The sequence below is a fragment of the Panulirus ornatus genome, chromosome 6, assembly GCF_036320965.1.
Source record: "Panulirus ornatus isolate Po-2019 chromosome 6, ASM3632096v1, whole genome shotgun sequence".
NCBI lineage: Eukaryota > Metazoa > Arthropoda > Malacostraca > Decapoda > Palinuridae > Panulirus > Panulirus ornatus.
In genome coordinates, this window is record NC_092229.1 from 44,243,931 (window position 1) to 44,250,164 (window position 6,234).

Here is a 6,234-nt window from a genome sequence, read left to right on the forward strand (position 1 = left end):
AGACCTCACAAACTGGTTTATGTTTATGTGTCGCTCGGTCGGCCCGGCGTGTGGAGGAGGTGGGCGGGGCTTGCCCGCCCGCCCTACCGTATGGCTGAACCTAGTCGTAGGTACTCGTAGGTAGATAAGGAGGTGGGTAGGTTGGTAGATTTGTAGGTAGGTAGGTGGGTGGGTGAGTGGGTACGTTGGTAGATGTGTAGGTAGGTAGGTGGGTGGGTGAGTAAGTGGGTAGGTTGGTAGATATGTAGGTAGGTAGGTGGGTGAGTAAGTGGGTAGGTTGGTAGATGTGTTGGTAGGTAGGTGGGTGAGTAGGTTGGTAGATGTGTTGGTAGGTAGGTGGGTGGGTAAGTGGGTAGGTTGGTAGATATGTAGGTAGGTAGGTAGATGGGTGGGTAAGTGGGTAGGTTGGTAGATGTGTTGGTAGGTAGGTGGGTGATTAGGTTGGTAGATGTGTTGGTAGGTAGGTGGGTGGGTAAGTGGGTAGGTTGGTAGATGTGTAGGTAGGTAGGTAGATGGGTGGGTAAGTGGGTAGGTTGGTAGATGTGTGTGCAGGTAGGTAGGTGAGTGGGTAAGTGGGTAGGTTGGTAGATGTGTAGGTAGGTAGGTAAGTGGGTAAGTGGGTTGGTGGGTAGGTAAGTGGGTAGGTTGGTAGATGTGTAGGTAGGTAGGTGGGTGGGTGAGTGGGTAGGTTGGTAGATGTGCAGGTGGGTGGGTAAGTGGGTAGGTTGGTAGATGTGTAGGTAGGTAGGTAGGTGGGTGGGTAAGTGAGTCGGATGGCATATAAGTAGATATATGGGCAAGTAGGTAAATAGGTAGATGGGCGGGTAAGTAGGTATAGGCTGGGAGTTGAGACGCGAGTAACGAACATGCTGGTCCTAGGTAACTTTGAGTAGGTTCTGCGTTACCACAAGACATCATCATTCATCATGTATCGTACAAGCTGCAGCAGCGGCGTTTTGGATCTATCTCACATTCAAGGTCATACTCACATGAACTGCTCAGATCATCCACACTGGGGAACGACGCCTCACAATATATGTCAGATGGTTTGATAGAGATAATGTAATGAGGAACAGCATGATGGATGCTCTCATGGACTTAAACGTATAATTCTTCATCAGTGAAGGAGATGTATATCTCATTCCTGATATCATCCCATATTCGCAAAGTGATGTGGCCCTCTCAGGAAATGCTACGTGCCCTGAGCAAAATGGTATTTGCCCGACTCGGTCAACAAATATGTCTCGCACACGAAGAATGTCAGTCAACTTTACGAAATGATATCTTGTGTGTGTGTGTGTGTGTGTGTGTGTGTGTATGTGTGTGTGTGTGTGTGTACAATCCCGTGAGGGTCAAACAAAACCATGTATTCTACCACAAACCCACGAGGGCCACGCTAACAGGGAGAGTGTCTACGGTCGCACAGTGATCTTGAACCCCTGAAGAAGATGTTCCAGGAGTTCTCTCATCACCTGGTAGTCGTAACTGGATGCCAGGCGGCCGTAATGATCAAGGTGGCTGACACGACGCGTGTCATGGCAACCGTAGCGAAATCAGTTGAGGGCCATCTGTTGGCGTGGCGCCGACGGAGTTCTGTGTACGTGAATGACCGGTCCACCAGAGGGATGGGACGCCAGCCTGAATGATATGTTTGCAGATGATGCCGTGAGTCATGGGGGGATGCGAAACGCCAGGGTCGCAGCAGATTTTACAAAGGGACCCAGACAAAGAAACACCAGAGCTGGTCTGACACACGGTGTTGAACCCGAGTCAATGTAACGTAATGGAATACACTAGACGGATGCCTCCATATGCCTAGCTTCCGGTAGGAACTAAGCCGCTGGGAATGGTTTCTAAAAAGGGTCTTGGGAGTTCGACATGGTTCCTGACCCCGTCACCTGAGTTTCACACCAGCAAAGGAGACAGGAGTGTCTGCTGGCAGGTATTTGAGTAGGATTGTGTCTAAGGAAATGTTCAGGAAGCTGTTCGTGTGTTCTACCTCGGGCCAAAACTAGGATGTGGTCCTCATGTTTGGTCACTACACTTAAATGCACATGATTGATAGACAAAGTCCAGAGAAGAGCAACACATATACAGTACAGGATGTGCCAGAGCTGAGTTATGGCGAATGGCACGAGCCCTCACATTTGTCTACCATGGAAGAGAGAAGAGTGAGGGCTGACTTGATCACAACGGAAATAGTGAACACTTCCTCGAAAGTTGCAGGGTTAGAAGAACCAGAGGCCATGACATGAAATTAAAGAAGAAACCTTGTAGAAAAGACGTCAATAAGAACCTTTATAGTGTAACAATAGTGAGTATAAGAACCTTTATAGTGTAATAATAGTGAATATTTGAACCTCTATAGTGTAACAATAGTGAACATAAGAACCTTTATAGTGTAACAATAGTGAGTATAAGAACCTTTGTAGTGTAATAATAGTGAACATATGAACCTCTATAGTGTAATGATGGTGAACATAAGAACCTTTATAGTTTAACGATAGTGAATAGATGTAAAATAAGTTTGTTTATGACTGAATGGAATCTGCTTAATCCTGAAACAGTTGCTGTGGATAGCATACAGAAGTTTTTTTAAGAGCATATATGATACATAGTGCAAGAGATGAGGGGGTGAGATGGGGAGCTGCTCCTCCTCGTGCAGTACAAATAGGTCATTACAAAATAGGTGATTACACACACACACATACGAGAGAGAGGATTGGTGGATACACTAAGGACATAAAGGGGACGACCAGTAATGGTTACGTGTGAGTGAGAGTCGTGTATCCAGGAGGTCCTTAGGAAGGCTACGGAGGAAGGGCGCGGGCGCCGACGAGAGATAGAGGAAGAAGCGCGTGTGGGGATCTTTATCGGGTGGGATAGGCCACGGGGGAAGGAGAGAGAGAGAGAGAGAGAGAGAGAGAGAGAGAGAGAGAGAGAGAGAGAGAGAGAGAGAGAGAGAGAGAGATGCCGGGAATCCAGTCAGAAGGCAAAAAAAGAGAAAAGAAAAACCGGGAGACGTCCAATGCGTCAGGGAGCTGGGATCGTGCCCCGCCTCTGACCTCCAGAGGTCAGAGGCAGGAATGCTGGCGTGATGGCAGTGTCTGGTTGAAGCTGATGTGTACACACACACACACACACACACACACACACACACACACACACACACACACACGTGTGCCGTCTGACTGGTATGGTAAATATCCCAGAGACCTGGACTCCAAGGCTCCCCCGTGGAGGGAGATGGCGCGTGATGCAGCCTGGAGTCTTGGAACCAGGAACGAACTTGGAGACGTAAGATATCACCTGCTCCCTCCAGAGGGGCACGTATAGCATGGAGGAGGAGGAGGAGGACGGGTCCGTATAGCATGAGGAGGAGGAGGAGGAGTGAGGAGGACGGGTCCGTATAGCGTGAGGAGGAGGAGGACGGGTCCGTATAGCATGGAGGAGGAGGAGGAGGACGGGCCCGTATAGCGTGAGGAGGAGGAGGAGTGAGGAGGACGGGTCCGTATAGCATGAGGAGGAGGAGGAGGAGGAGTGAGGAGGACGGGTCACGTATAGCATGAGGAGGAGGAGGAGGAGTGAGGAGGACGGGTCCGTATAGCATGAGGAGGAGGAGTAGGAGTGAGGAGGACGGGTCCGTATAGCATGAGGAGGAGGAGTGAGGAGGACGGGTCCGTATAGCATGAGGAGGAGGAGTGAGGAGGAGAAGGACGGGTCCTCTCGATGATAAACTGTAGCCTTAGGTGTGTCAGGATTTGCTGCCAGATGGCCCGTTCCGACAGTACGTGGCGGGAAGGGTTAACTGTAGCAAGGAAGTGCACAGCGGCGGTGTTGAGGATAGACTGTCCTCAAAAAGGATTTATAACGACGCAGAATGATGACAAAACTATGAGGGAACAGTTAGGATGGTCTAGTGCTGGTAATGGGGAGGAGGCACTTCACCTGTAAGGAGAGACAGAGGCTTGGGCGAGGGGAATAGGGAGGGGTGGGGGGAATTCTCTTCACGGGCTGTCCGTCACACACACACACACACACACACACACACACACACACACACACACACACACACACACACACACACACTAACATGGAGACTGGGACGCTTTATATACGACACACCAGGTGGTTAAAGTGATCCCTGTATTCCTAAGTTCGACTACGTGGCAAGCGAGCAGAGATGCGACCAGACCCAACGACGAGATATACAGTCGTGGAAACTACACAGCGAACGCAACAAATAAGTGTGGTCAGCAGCCAGGAACCAGGGATTGTGGTCGGGAGAATATGTGTCATTTTCATTGGAAGAGGAGAGCATAGGTGTCCACTCGCCTCAGACACAGAGAGGGGAGGTGAGGAGAGAAGGAGGAATGGTTCGGTTAAAGATGTCCAGAAGCGAAGGAACTTGACGGTGTGTCTCAGTGGACACTCAAGCCAGCCAGCGTAAACACGGTGGAAGAGAGCAAGAGAAATATAAAGCAAGATGAGATACAAGGAAGAGATAATATGGTGGACGAGGTAGAGTAATAATACATATATTTTCCATAGATTCACCAGGAATAAAGTGTCAATAAATTACCAGCTCATCAGGCTCAGGGGTTCAGAGGGTAGAATGACAGTGGTTGATGTAGGGATATACGAGGAACTGAAGGATAAGTTCAGAGGTGGTCTCACAGTGGAAAGACACTACAGTACAGAGGTGTTCTCACAGTGGAAAGACACTACAGTTCAGAGGTGTTCTCACAGTGGAAAGACACTACAGTACAGAGGTGTTCTCACAGTGGAAAGACACTACAGTTCAGAGGTGTTCTCACAGTGGAAAGACACTACAGTTCAGAGGTGTTCTCACAGTGGAAAGACACTACAGTTCAGAGGTGTTCTCACAGTGGAAAGACACTACAGTTCAGAGGTGTTCTCACAGTGGAAAGACACTACAGTTCACAGGTGTTCTCACAGTGGAAGACACTACAGTTCAGAGGTGTTCTCACAGTGGAAAGACACTACAGTTCAGAGGTGTTCTCACAGTGGAAAGACACTACAGTTCAGAGGTGTTCTCACAGTGGAAAGACACTACAGTTCAGAGGTGTTCTCACAGTGGAAAGACACTACAGTTCAGAGGTGTTCTCACAGTGGAAGACACTACAGTTCAGAGGTGTTCTCACAGTGGAAAGACACTACAGTTCAGAGGTGTTCTCACAGTGGAAAGACACTACAGTTCAGAGGTGTTCTCACAGTGGAAAGACACTACAGTTCAGAGGTGTTCTCACAGTGGAAAGACACTACAGTTCAGAGGTGTTCTCACAGTGGAAAGACACTACAGTTCAGAGGTGTTCTCACAGTGGAAAGACACTACAGTTCAGAGGTGTTCTCACAGTGGAAAGACACTACAGTTTCACAGGTGTTCTCACAGTGGAAAGACACTACAGTTCACAGGTGTTCTCACAGTGGAAAGACACTACAGTTCACAGGTGTTCTCACAGTGGAAAGACACTACAGTTCACAGGGTTCTCACAGTGGAAAGACACTACAGTTCAGAGGTGTTTCTCACAGTGGAAAGACACTACAGTTCAGAGGTGTTCTCACAGTGGAAAGACACTACAGTTCACAGGTGTTCTCACAGTGGAAAGACACTACAGTTTCAGAGGTGTTCTCACAGTGGAAAGACACTACAGTTCAGAGGTGTTCTCACAGTGGAAAGACACTACAGTTCAGAGGTGTTCTCACAGTGGAAAGACACTACAGTTCACAGGTGTTCTCACAGTGGAAAGACACTACAGTTCAGAGGTGTTCTCACAGTGGAAAGACACTACAGTTCACAGGTGTTCTCACAGTGGAAAGACACTACAGTTCACAGGTGTTCTCACAGTGGAAAGACACTACAGTTCAGAGGTGTTCTCACAGTGGAAAGACACTACAGTTCAGAGGTGTTCTCACAGTGGAAAGACACTACAGTTCACAGGTGTTCTCACAGTGGAAAGACACTACAGTTCACAGGTGTTCTCACAGTGGAAAGACACTACAGTTCAGAGGTGTTCTCACAGTGGAAAGACACTACAGTTCAGAAGTTTTCTCACAGTGGAAAGACACTACAGTTCAGAGGTGTTCTCACAGTGGAAAGACACTACAGTTCACAGGTGTTCTCACAGTGGAAAGACACTACAGTTCAGAAGTTTTCTCACAGTGGAAAGACACTACAGTTCTGAGGTGTTCTCACAGTGGAAAGACACTACA